At 31.2% G+C, this 14923-nt stretch overlaps 1 long non-coding RNA gene across 1 annotated transcript; it reads left to right on the forward strand.

Annotated features, from left to right (window-relative positions):
- The first annotated feature begins 13550 nt into the window (after positions 1-13550).
- LOC123294950 lies at positions 13551-14381 on the forward strand. Its single transcript, XR_006535135.1, has 3 exons — positions 13551-13659; positions 14069-14209; positions 14276-14381. It is a non-coding gene; the product is annotated as an uncharacterized LOC123294950 (long non-coding RNA).
- Positions 14382-14923: the final 542 nt, after the last annotated feature.

Raw genomic sequence — 14923 nt, forward strand, 5'->3', positions numbered from 1 at the left:
ATTTGTGTAGTTATTTTGATTTATGTCAAATAAAGAAATATATATATATATATTTGTGATCGAATATCTTGTAATATAATTTTTCCAGCCATGCGTACAATTCTCTTACGTTCTTATATAGGGTATTCTAATCGTTTTTCATACTTAAGATGTTTAGTCATAACATTTTTGAACAAAAAAATTAAATCTCCTTTATTAACAGAATATAAAAGTTCTCCGTGTAAATGTTCATTAACTTTTTTCTTTATCGTAATCAAATATGGAACTTTACCACTGAAATTATTTTTTATTTCGTTTAGGAAAAACTTACATTCATTCAATAATTAATTAAGTCACTTGTGTGCTTACTGCGCGGGCGTCTAACTGGTGGCTGAGTTGACTCTATAAAAATTGCCCATGAATTTGACATGGTTCGAACCATTTTCTTCTGATAAATTTTCAACGTTTTTTAAACGAGCTATTAAAGTTTTGTTGAGCTCATCCGATTGACTTCGTTTATTAAACGTATCTTTTTTTGTAGTGTCATCATTCTGCACTTGACGTATGTCTTGTTTAGAGTCATTAATGGTTTTACCAGAAAAAAAGTTATTCGATTGAAAATAAAAATTCCTAGCATTTTCGTTAATTTTCATACCAGTTCTTATTTTTTCAGCTAACTTTTTTGTTGCTATATCAATAGAGCTTTTTCTGATGTACTTTGTCATGCACGTCTTATGCGCAAAACCTTCCTCCTACTTTTGGAAAGTTTTGTACTTGTGATCTTTTCTATCTTTACTGGCTTTCATTAAAGTATCTATCGCCTTTTTTTATCGATTGTACAGGTATACTCCGCATCAGCGGTTGTTAAAGACTCCTCTGTCCTCCTTTGCACCGATTTTTTAAGATGGAGTATAAATGCAAGAAATAGCGGCCAGCCAAGGCAACTTTTTTCCAAAATAAATAAAATTTTCAAGAATAGGAATGCCAATTAACATGGATTATAATTATATTCATTTCAAAAATATATTTAAGGCTTAACTGAAAAACGAAAAAAAAAAAAAAATAAGTGGCGTCTCGTGATGTCAGCTTCACAGTTTCTGAACTAAACAAATTTAAAAAACCGTGAAAAAGTGAAACCTTTTAAAATAGCACCCCGAGATACAAATTTTCATAAAATTCAAATGTCATTCGTTTGAACATCATTTGTCCACGTTTGTCCATCCAAAATTTTTATTTTTCCACCCTTAAATTTTAAGGTGTGAGGAAATTAAAATTTTCTCCAGCACCTCCAAATTCGAATTTTCACAAAGTAGAATAGTCTCCACTTTTGTCCACAAAAGGGAATTTTTACAAAAAACAGATGTTATTCGCTTGGTAACGATTTGTCTACGTTTGTCCACCCAAATTGTTGTTGCCAACCCGTCAAAATGAAGTTATAACAAAAATTAAATTTTACTCCATTTATAAAAAATTCTATCACAATTTACAAAACAATGTGAATGGTAAGCTTTTGTAACATTAAAGGTAGAATTTTTTTATTGTTGGAATTCAAACTAAATTTTAACAATTAACTATTTTATTAAATTTTAACAATCATATTGTTGTGTTAATTCTCCCCTTAATATGGATCAACTCATCCAACAATTTTGGGATATAGAGGAAGTGCCAAACGGTACCGTATTAAACGCAGACAATTTAGAGTACGAAAAATTATTTGCGGCGTCTGTTAAGCGAGACGTAAGTGGTCGATATGAGGTAGCTTTACCATTTAGAAAGATTTTTTCTGATTTAGGAGATTCTTATACATCTGCTTTAAGACGATTCCAAAACTTAGAAAAACGATTCGCCTCTATCCCTTTGTTTAAAAAACAATGTATGGAAGTTATACGTGACTATTTTGACCAAGACTTAAGACCATCCTCTACATCCTAAATCATGTGGATACTTTATTCCTCATCACGGGGTTTTTAAGGCTAGCTGCAGTTCTACACCATTACGAGTGGTTTTCGATGCGTCCGCAAAAACAGATAATGGAATATCTTTAAACGATGCTTTATATACCGGTCCGAAATTACAAACTGATATTTTTGACATTTTGCTTAATTTTCGTTTTTTTCAATTTGCTATGACATCAGATGTGAAACAGATGTATAGACCAATTAAATTGTGCCTTCCTCGTCAAAACTATCAATGTATTTTGTTGAGGTTTTCTTGTGAAGAACCTATTCAAATTTGCAAATTAACCACGGTTGTCTTTGGGGTTAAGAGTTCTCCATACTTAGCTTTACTCACTTTACGCCAATTAGCTGACGATGAAGCGGAAAAATTTCCTTCAGCGTCCGAGATAATATTACGTGGTATCTATACCGATGACATTATTTGTTCTGTGGCCGAAAAGTCGTTCGCGCATAACATTTATCGTAAATTAGTCGGTTTATTCCAAGCAGGAGGCATGGAACTTGTAAAATGGGCTACTAATTTTCGTGAGTTATCTGATGAAATTCCTGATCATGCACGTTCAAATCAAATTTTGGAATTCCCTACGGAGTTTTTGAAAGTGCTTGGCTTGCCGTGGCAAGCAAATAGCGACGTTCTAAGCTTTTCTATTAGTGTTGAAAATTTAGAATGTACAAAAAGAAATATTTTGAAAACTGTAATGCGTATATGGGACCCTTTAGGTTTGCTTGTTCCGGTATCTTTACATATGAAATTACTAATTCAAGAATTGTGGCTACTCAAGCTTGAGTGGGATGAACCTATTCCAAATTATTTACAAAATATTTGGAAAGTCTTTCCAAATGAGTTAAACGACTTAACTCAAATAAAAATTTCACGTCATATTGGATTTAAAACGGGTTCTTCGCTAGAATTGTTGGCATTTTGCGATGCATCGTCCAAAGCATATGTCGCTGTTATATTCCAGGATTATAAATCCGGACTGTCACATACAAAGCTCTCGCTCCAGTAATAACAATTTTAACTATTCCTGTTTTAGAGTTATGTGCGACATTATTATTAGCAGACTTTGAAACTGTGTAATTACAATATTCAAATCGAGTGAATATAACTAATGTGTTTGCGTTTTCCGATTCAATGGTAGTGCTTAATTGGATCAATGATTCGCCACAGTGGAAGACTTTTGTGGCTAACCGTGTATCAAAAATTCAATCGTTAATTGATATGACGTCGTATTATCATATTTCAAGTCGCGATAACCCGGCAGATTGTGCGTCTCGAGGATTATCACCGACAGAATTCTTTGAACATCCGTTGTGGTTGAGTGGACCACCATGGTGTTCGCGTGATAGGTCAGAGTGGCCTTTTTAACCCTTTACAAAGAATATTGAGCAAGAAGTTGTTTGTGAGGCTAAGACAATTTTGTTACCCGTTTTCGAAGAAGAAGAGCATCCTCTTTATTCATTAATTAATCGTTGCGGTTCTTGGTAAAAATTAATACGATCAACCGTATTTGTGTTCCGATTCGCTAGAATATTGCCAAAACGTCAAAATATTATAGCCGAAGATTTAACCAATACCGAGAATTACTTAATTTATATTGTTCAACGTGTTCATTTTCGAGAAGAGTTTCGTTAATTGAAGAATGACAAACTATGTTCTCCGAAAATACGCTTTCATACAGGATAATATTATTCGGGTTGGAGGTCGCTGCGTCAATGCGAGGATTGCTTACGACCAACGACATCCCATGGTACTCCCCAAAAGAGATCATTTTGTTGATTTATTAATCGATTATAATCATCGATTCAATTTACACGCCGGACCTCATTTATTATTATCCGTATTGCATCAAAAATATTGGATTTTAGTACAAAAGTGTAATACTTGTTTTAAAACTAAACCACGTTAACACGCACCGATTATGGCTGATTTACCCAGTGTCAGAGTATCTCAAGCTAAGGCATTTACTTATACCAGTGTCGATTATGGTGGTCCATTCTATATAACGTTAAGTGGGCATCGGGGAGTACGATCCCAAAAGGCGTACATCTGTCTCTTTACATGTTTGACAACCCGAGTGGTTCATTTAGAGTTGGCATCAGATTTAAGTACTGATGTTCTTCTAGCTGCGTTCAAGCGTTTTCTATCTAGACGGGGGCCGTGTTCTATAATCTAGTCTGACTCAGGTACAAATTTATTTATTATTTATTGGTACCAAACGATATTTAAATGATTTGTATGAATTTGTTCAATCTAATCCCTACCAATCAGCTTTAAATTCAGAGTTGTCTTGTCGACGATCATTTGGTGATTGAATCCACCCACTGGGAGCCATTTCGGAGTAGCTTGGGAGAGTATGATAAAATCAGTTAAGACTCACTTAACTACAGTTATTGGAGAGCAAATGTAATCATATGAGGAATTTTCAACCGTGCTTATACAAATTGAAGCTTTGTTAAATTCACGCCCATTAGTCTGGCAATCGTCAGACGCGGCCGAGGGTTTGCCGTTAGCCCCGGCTGATTTTTTAACGTTAACCCCTTTACAAAGTTTACCTACATATAATGTACTTGATAAGTCACTAAATAGGTTACAAAGAAAGGAATTTCTTGATAGTTTGGTCCAATCGTATTGGAAACGATGGCACCAAGAATATTTAGGCGAGTTACAAACGCGACAAAGATGGAATACTCCAACATGTCCTGTAACTCCGGGTACTTTAGTTTTAATTAAAAACGACAATTTACCGCCACTTCAATGGCTTACCGGTGTAATACAAGAGGTATTTCCGGGAAATGATAACGTTATTCGCGTTGCCACGGTCAAAATAAAAAATGGGGTGTATAAAAGACCAGTGGTGAAGCTGTGTCCCCTTTCATCACAATAATTATTTTCCGATTTCACAAACGGAATCATACGGCTCAACAAGTAATAAGGGCGTATGATCCTAAATTTGAATCCATTAGTTTATTTTCTTTTTTTTTTTTTTTTATTATTAAGTTACAGAGTTTTTTTTTCTTTTCACTTAATTTTAAAACAGTGTTTTAAGGTGGGGGGAATGTTTACGCCGGAATTCGGACTTTAAACCTTTATTCAAATCCTACTCTGGTTTTTGGTATTTATCAAATTTTGTTTATAGGGAATTAAATCTATTTTTTTTGAAGGGAGATATTCTGTCTCTTTTTAATTTGAGTTGTTACTCTCTTTGCCCTTTGCGCAAAACTTACTTATCGAGTGATAGTCAAAGCGAACACTTCGTCCCAATTGTGTATCTAAAGCGGACAGTGTGTCTCTCAATCTATGTTGTATAACAGTACGTATAGTTTAATCAGATAGTGCGTCTGGATATTAAGGACAGAGCGTTCATTTTTTTTTTTTGCGTTATTAGTCTATACGTCTTAATTAGTATTATGTGAACGGTTACGGTTTACTCATCAAATTAATACTTCAAACTTATTCACCATAATGTCCTATAATTATCCAATCCTATTATCCTAACTACGTTGGTGAAACAAGAAGAAGTTTGAAGGTTATTACCGGAGTAGGCGTTTTAAAAGGTTAGTGCGACCATTTCGTACCATTCACATTTTTCTGCATAAATATACTAAAATAAGTATTTCGACTCTGGATATTACGTCCATTAGCCAAGCCACAACACCATTTAAACTTTTGGCTAAAGCATTTTCTGCAATTAGCTTGTTTACTTTCGATTGAATGCAATAAAGGCATATTTTAAGTCACATTTCCTACAAATCTGACAATATATTCGAAAAAATGGTTTAAACAAAAATGGTTAGTTTTTTTCATTCAACTTTCCAATTTATAGTGTTATTCTATCTCTTATTGTTTAGGATCTAAATTGGCTATTAAAGAAATCTGAAGAACTTAGTTCAATCTGATGTCAGAACATGATATCTTCCATCAAACTCTACAATTAAATTTTTCTACTAGTTATTATTTGGTTGGTTAATTTATTGCTTTCTTTATGATTTTAAATATGATTTTAAATAATAATGACACTGATTTAAAGAAGTGTAACGTGGTGGTCAATTTACCAGGGCATCATCTAAATTCCATATTAAAAGTCCGTTACCTCCATGGGCTTAAAAATTTCGGAGGTTTTACCTACCAACCATTTATTACTTATAAAGTTGATATGAGTTGTTTTGTGTGAACAACAGTGTCACCACACCAAATTTTATACAAATCGCGCTATCCGTTCTTAAGTTGTGGAAGAAAAACGATTTCTAAACTGCAACTTCAAGAGCGCATAGCGCCAACTTTTACTGGGGCATGTTTAGCTGTATGGACTTATTTTAGCGAAGGTATATGCGGTAGAGCGTTGTAAAGTCCTTTTTACGACACCCTGTACACAGGGTAGAAATCATACAATTTATAACTTGACACACTTACTTAATTAAAATTATTATTTTCCATGTATCAAATAATAAAAATTAGCAATTAATTTGATAATGATTTTATTAAATTAATTGATTTGAAAATAAAAATAAAGCACTTTTTAATTCTAAATTAATTGAATAGTATATAATTTATTGTAATGAAATGACATCAATGTTTAAATTAAATTTTTATTTCATTATTAGGATACATAAAAATTAAATGAAAAATTTATTTCGATGATGAGAATATCTAATTATAGGTATTATGATATTATTATTGTAAATTTAATATAAAACGATACTCTTCATATACGTACTAAGATTACGTATAATATTAAAATAAGAAGTGGAAAAATAACATATAATCAAATTTTATTTCAGTAACTTTATACATTACAGTCTGCATCAAATCCGGTAGTTCTGATTTTTTGCATACTTGTTTATGATGTTATTCCAATGAATAATCCAAGTTTGTGACCTCGAGCTACGAACGCAACTTTGTCAAAAATCAAAAAACGCGATAAAATTTCAGTTTTTTTTTCAGATTTTGGCAATTATAACCCCGAAGGAGTAGTTCTTAAGGTACCTTTAGTTGTTTTGAAAGTAGACTAAATTTGCTACAATATGAAACTAGAATCGTCACTGAAGACCTAATAGTTTCCGAGAAAAAGCTGTTCAAAATTAATCTTTTTTTCTTAGTTTTTAATTTTTTGCAATATTTCAGACGTCATTTTGCAATATTTCAGTAGTATTTCAAACTACTTTAGCGGAAAGTAGTTCCACTTACCTCCGACGTAGTCTGCTAGTCTTGTACAGGGTCAATTTCATTCAAAACGATATGATATTGCAAAACATTGCGAAGTAAGAGCAAATGATAAATTTTCAAAGGATTTAGCTCGGAAATAATTGGGTTTACAGAGACGATTCTAGTTTCGTATTGTACCAAATTTAGTCTGCTTACAAACATTTTGAAAAAGTACTTCAAAAACTACCCGTTTAGGGTAGTTTATAATTGCCAAAATAAAAATAAAAAAAACCGAAATTTTCACGGGTTTTTTCGATTTTTGACAAAGTTGCGTTCGACGCTTGAGATCACAAACTTGGATTATTCATTGAGACAACATCATAAACAAGTATGCTAAAAATCAAAACTACCGGATTAGACGTTAGCTCTGATGTATAAACTTACGTCGATAAATTTTGAAATCTTGTAGCAAATTTAGTCTACTTTAAAAACGTTATGAAAAAGATTTATCAAAAAACTAGTCTTTAAGGGTTATAATCAAAATCCAAAATTTTCACGGATTTATTCACGGATGTAGACCACCCCATACTTTCAAACGACAAATAGACCAGTCGATAATAACAGATTTCTCATAATGACAGTATACAGTCTGCCTCGTGGAGTTAAGAAAATATAACTTATAACAAGCTACGATAATGCAAAAGTTAGCGGTCCTAGGTGTGATAGCGTTTGAAATAAAATTCCAAATCGTTCTTAAAAAAGTGAATTTTTAATTGTTTTATACAGCCTGCCTTTGTTTGCATATAAAAATAGACAGCAAATTAGAGACCCCTACGCATTATCAGACGGTTTTATGTGACATATAAATGTTTATATCTAATTTTAAATTGTACTAACAAAAATTGATTTTTTAATTGAAGTATACAGTCTGCCAATAACTTAAAATGAGTTTATTAATCAAATAATTAAGATTTTTAAAAAGGCAGACGAATCCCGTTGATATTTTATCCCAGTTTTACTATCAAAATCGTTACAAAATTTTGATCTTTTTAATGACTTTATACAAGCTGCCTTTCAAATATATATAACTACATGACAACTGAAAATATTTAATAAAGTTGGCAGACGGTAAAAATTGCAAACTTCTAGGGGTAGACGTTTTTATTTCGTCAAAAAATTTGATGTATTATTCATGGCAGCATACAGTCTGCCCATTCGTTAGTAACTTAAAATTATAGCTCAGAGATTATATTTTAAAAGGCAGACGGTTTCAATTGTTATAAACAAAGTTACACAAATAAAAAATAAAAAAAATTTCGCAATTTTTAATTGCGAAAAATTTTATGTATCTCAAAATTGCAGAATACGGTCTGCAATAATAATACGAAAAAAACAAAACAAAAAATCAAACAAATAATTCATTGCTCAAAAATGTTTATAATTGTATAACTCATTCAATAAATAGTGAATTATGATGTTTTTAGATTAATAATTTACTGTATCTCATAAAATTAACTAAAATTTGTAAATAAATACTATTTATGTACAAATGGAGCGATTTAAAAATTAATAAAAGAATTGTTTATAGCAATTGGAACCGCCTGTTATTTTCATAAGTAGCTTAAAATAAAAAAAATTAATACCGAAAATAAATGTATACTGCAATTTTGTGATACAAAAAAATTTTCGCGAATTAAATATTTGTGCAACTTTGTTTATAACCATTGAAACCATCTGCCATTAAGGATATCATCTCTTTCTAGTTACTAACGAAATGGCAGACTGTATACTGTCATGAAAAATGCATCAAATTTTTTGACGATTTGAAAAATATTGAAAAAGTAATCATTCTAAAACCGTCTGCCACTTTTTCCAATGTTTAGAAAAAAATATTAAATTTCATATAAAAGTGGTGTGGAGTGGTATAAAGTCATTGAATATATTCAAATTTTGTAACGATTTTGATATGAAAATAACCTTAAAATACCAACGGGATTCGTCTCCTTTTTTAAACATCTTAATTATTCGATTAATAAAATCATTTTATGTCATTAGCAGACCGTATACTCCAATTAAAAATTCTTTTTTTTATTTTTTTATTTGTACGATTTCAAATTATTTTTAAGCACTTTAATATCCCATTAAACCGTCTGCCAATGCGTAGGCGTCTCTACTTTGTAGTTTTTTTTATTATGCAAACAAAGACTGTAAAAAACAATTAAAAATTCAATTTTTTAATGACGCATTGCAATTTTGATTGCAAACGCTATCACACCTAGGAACGCTAACTTTTGCGCTATCGTAGCTTGTAATAAGCTATATTTTGTATACTCAACAATGCAGACTTTATACTGTCATTATGAAAAATCGGTTATTATCAGCCGGTCTTAAAGTTACTGTATTAATAATCTACTGAGACCTAATGTTAAATTTGACTTGTTATAGAAGAGATTTTGATTTGTTATAGAAAAAAACAAGCCAAGAAACAAAGCGTTTTTTGTTTACGACTAATCAATAGCTAAGTTAACCGAAAAAATTCGCAAAAGTCCAAGGAACGGTTTTCTTGCAATTAAAAAAAAAGTTGGCGTCCAATGCAAAAAAGTTAAATTAGCATATAACTTTTTTCTTATTCGATTTTACAGTTGGTATATAGTGAAGCTATGAGTGATAGGTTCACAAATCTTCAATTTTTTTAGCAAAAAATTTTGAAAATTTTTCGAAATATCGCCTTTTTTCGAATTGGCTTTTCTTAAAAACTGTCCTCTTGGTCGAGGGACTATGGTAGAGCGATATTTTAGCAGCAAGTGAAATTTTTAAATTTTTTGAGTCCGAAATCGGGTCTCAAAAAAAGTATATATTTTATAATGCAGAAACACTCGATTTTAACGGGATCATAGGCGTCGTTACACGAAAGATAACCATTGCAAATATTTTTTTTAAATGTAAAGTAAGTATTTATTAGTAACGTGTACAAGTTTCAGAAGTATACGAGTTTTATTTTTAACCGCAAAAATCCCATCCCAAAACAATTCACTATTTCGTTGCCCGGTTTCCGCATCAAAATAAAAAATTTCACTTGCCGCTAAAATATCATGGTCGAAAATGTCTAGACTTAATGTCGATTTTTATTTTTTTAAAGCCTTTTGAAAAAATTGAACGAAGTAAAATTTTTTTATAGGGGCATTTTAAAGAAGCATTTTAAATTTGTCTTCGAATTGCAAGGTCTTGAGGTGATTTTAAACCACTTCAAGTTCCAAATCAATCGGAGAAAGAACAAAAATTTAAGTTATTATTTAGAAATTAACAAACAATTTTTGTTTAAACATTTTTTTGCCACCCTTATAAATTCGGCAGAAATCATCAATGTAAAAATTTATCGACACTAGTTTTTCCACTAAATTTTTACGAAATTTATTGTACTTTTAAAAAATATCTTCATCAAATGTTTCTGTGTTCTTATCTGTGTTCTTATACAGATAAACTTTGTTATTTTTTACATCACTCGTTCTATCTCATTATTATTCCTTTCTTCCTATTTCTAGACTTTTTCACCAAGTGTACACTTTTTCCCTTGTTTGTGTTGAAAGTCTGCCTGAATTATTGTACAATTTTTATATTGGGTCCGTAGAAATTATGAAGAGTGAAGTGCATTGACATCCACGTATACAAAATAGAAGGTCAGTGACAAACATGACTCATGATATGACCACAGATTATAATTTATTACATAAATAGATAGACAACTCTACTGAACATAAAATGTTGCTCAAAAAGCACTAACAGTGAACTCTTTTTTTTAAATATGGCGTCAATTAGGTACCATTTGAATTATTTCTATTCAGTTTATCATTTTTTTGTATTTATTTGTCTTCTAATAAAATAAAGTGGAGTTTTTAAAATCAAATAAGAAGTATTAATAAAATAAAAATTTATTGCAATAATTGAAACAAAATAGCATTTATTTTAATATAGACAATATTATGAACAATTTTTACTATTTTGATGTAAGTTAAATGTAATGGTCTAACCGTTTTTTTCGTTAATAATATTAAAGAATAATCACAAATAAACACGACCTAAAGGTAATCAACTCGATTGATGAGACCTTAACACTAAAATAAACTCAGTAAATACCATAAAACAAACAGCAAGTAATGTGAACACTTCTAAAACGACTTAAACTAAATTACACTAATTGATAAAGAGGGGCACCATGAAAAACGCCTAAACACTTAAATAAAGTCACTACACAAATGGTTCAAAAATACACACAAAGACACGTAACGAATTTTAACGGCATGCAAATGAGTTTTGAAAGAGGCATTGTTTATTTATTTAAAAATATATAAAATATTGTTTCCACAAAAACCAGTGAAATAGGAAAATTATTATCCAAACTAATAGATAGCCCTACACGATTATTACGTGTAGAGCCACCTAAAGTAAAGCACCTTCAGAGACCTGAAATAGTAATAATTTTTCAGGGAGTTGAAGATCTGTTTTAAATAAGAAACTATAATCTGTGGATATGACTTACAAATAAATGCTACAGACGTATCTGTACATTTTTATGTTCGTGTTACCTTGTTGTACTCAATGTTGTTAAGTTTTTTGAACAAAGAGAAAATCATTTTTTCCGATTTTTTTGTTTAGATTCAAAAAGGCGGCCAGTTCAAAATTCAAATAAATATATTAAATGAAATGTTGTAAGACAGAATATATTCGGTTGTAAATAAGGCTACTACAGAACCTAAAACTTCAATAAAAACAATAAGATTAAAATTGAAAAATCGATTTCTCGGTTTTTTGCACATTAAATGACATTTTTTGCTTGAAGTAGCATGTTTTTCTTTCTTTTTTTTAAATCAAATTTGAAGCCTTTACAAAAAGAAATGATTATAGGAAGTTGCCTACAGTAAAAAAAAACCTTTTTGAGGGACTTGAAAAGAATCGAAATTCTATCGAAAATCATTAATTTCTTTAAAATTACTGAACCTAGGAAAAAGGTAAATTTCTAGTTATTTTCAACATCATAGCTTTAACTATATCTAAAGACATCACGTTTATTCTTGACGGAATTATAAATTAAAAACAAAAAAGGTTGGTTTTTTAGTGTTTTTTTCAGAAACTTCGAGGTTAGGTTAAAAAATATTGTAGAACATTTAATTAAGTCAAAAAATGTTTTAGTAATTAAGTATACGGCAAGTATTTATGCCGTAAATCATTAAAAAAAAACCATTGTTCACACTTTTGATCCCTCCCTCCCTCGGCGACATTCAGCTCCTGCATTTTTAACCTGTATTTGTAATCACTTTCTCAACCCTTTCCTGTTTAAGATATAGTGGCTGTCCACGAAGGACACACTTAAGCTGTAGAGCCCATTGTGATACCATATATGTGTTTTACCACCTTTCCGCTGATAATTTCATTTATCAGCTCCTCAATTTCAGAAGATGAGTGCACTACACCAGCGCATCCAAACTATTAATTTTGTTGCGATGGCGCGAATCGAACCCGCCACCCTAAGCATACCGCGGGCGGAATTGGTAACGCCATAACCGACTGGGCTAATAGGGCGTCAAGAAGGTTAAGCATATACACATTTAAATGCATTTCTAAACGATTCATAGAGTTTTCACTAAATCGCACTATTTTTCCACGCACTGTAGACAGATTTTAACTACAATGTATATCATCGTTTCGTACGTACCATGGTGAATCACTTATCGAACCCAGCACTTTGAAGTGAAAACGCTGTTAAATATTAATGTTACTAACACTTGCAGTACTCAACAATTGAATACCGTATGTCCATATAGGTTTCAAAATCCTTTTATACACAAACAACTTATTTTCGAGCGATAATTAAGAGTGAGTTACGATTTAACAACCAGAAATATTTATTAAATTTATTATTTAATTGTTTTCTTTTGGCCCATATTGAAGTTTTTCCGATACTTTATTTGGATCCGAGTCTGTATAAGATACAAAATTGGAGCTAGAGCGTTTCACTGAGGATCTCCAGCAAGAATAGTATATATATCCGATAGTTCATGTTGAAATCTTACCTGATAATATCTTTCAAGTAAATATAATTTTCAGATGCGATATGAATCTGGAATGTTTATTTCTTAAATTTATGTAATATAATCTTTGCCTGCCATTGTGGCATTTATTAGAAAACTTTATATTAAAATCTTCTATTAAATTACCAACTGTGATATGTTGACAAAGTGGAAGCGTTTTTAATCCGCGATCTTAGTAAGTGTGATCGAATCTGAAAAAAAATTAAAGTGGACAAAGGAACGGTCTAGGATAGAGTAGTAGTCTGTGATTTTACTACAACTCTATGGGCTATCAATCAAATGTCAGAATATTTGACGACAACAAAAGAACACATGTAAGTAATTTTTACCCTTAGATTAATTTATTTCAATAAAATATAAAAATATTCTTTTTGTTTTTAGAATTTATTTTTTGTCTTGCAAGATAAAATCATTAAATGAATTACAAAGAAAATAATATAAAACTAGAATTCTCCAAGATAAATATTCAATGTTACATAACCTCTTTAAGGTAAGGTTTTTTTTTGTTAAATTAACTAAGTGATTTTCTTTTGTTTTTTTTTTTTATAAAATATGTGAAACTATATTGAAACTGAACCGTTCCGATCTTGTAGTTAAATTCTTCGGTGGAGTGATCCAATTCACCACCTTCTGTCTCCGACCCGTTACTCAATTTATTCTAATATTTCACCGGGCAGAATACCGTGAAGCTTAAATTCCGCGAAGTGTAGCGCCGAGCGAGAATTCGAGACGCCCTTAAATGGCAGTCTAACTCGTGGTCCGCTACACTTCCAAAACGCGGTATTGATCACGTTCCACACAAATTTTATATATGTAATTAAAATCAGTCGGAAAGGTTCAGTTGCGTATTTTTTTTTCTTTAAAACTACGTATTTAAACTTTTTGAAATTTTTTTGTAGGTAAATCTCCAACTACTCGCGCATACGAAGTAAGACAGAAGGAAATAATAAACGTACCTTAAAAATCTAGGAAAAACCACCACAGGATGACCGAGCGATACACAACCAAACAAAAACACCAGCCGTTGATGAAATGTCCAGGTATAATTAATTTGATCGTTCAAGTAAGTCCACTTCTTGAAGTTAAACCAATTATCTTTATTCCAGATTAAATGACCCAATCCATCAATTGTCCGATGTAATATTCAAAACGTGCTCGCGTTGCGGGCACGGACGTGTAAAATTATTAATTTTTAATAAATTTTATAACTGATCCTTGATGTGTACCATTCAACGGTGATTTTTTCAAGAGAGCCTCATCTTTAAATTGTCTCAGCTTTTAGGCTCTGTTGTGTATCTCTACGCGGAACTACGTTGTTTTTATTTGTTACCTTTTAATTATTGTTGCGCGTGGTGGCTATTCACACGTTAGCGTGTATTGACGTCCGTTCACACGCTAGCGTGATTTTAATTCAACTTTTTTAATTGACTACTTTTGTTAGTTTTTTTTTTTATTTTATTTTTTTTTTTTTTTTTTGTGTGTGTGTTTAGATTTAGATAGGGTTTTTTTTTTTTTATTTATTTATTTCTATTTTTTTTTGTATTTTTTTTTTTTTTTTTTTTTGTAAATATTTCTCTTCGTGTTCGTGTTTTTTAATGATTATTACTTCCTCTGTTTTAATCCGTATAATGTTTTTTTGATCGCGCTTATTACTCTAATTTAAAAGATTTTTAATTACTATCAACCAAACCTACAATCAAAATACTGTGAACCGAATTTGAACGGTTCAGTCTCCCCCACTTTTAGGGAGAAAT

Source organism: Chrysoperla carnea, chromosome 3 (genome assembly GCF_905475395.1).
Source record: "Chrysoperla carnea chromosome 3, inChrCarn1.1, whole genome shotgun sequence".
In the NCBI taxonomy this organism is placed as follows: domain Eukaryota; kingdom Metazoa; phylum Arthropoda; class Insecta; order Neuroptera; family Chrysopidae; genus Chrysoperla; species Chrysoperla carnea.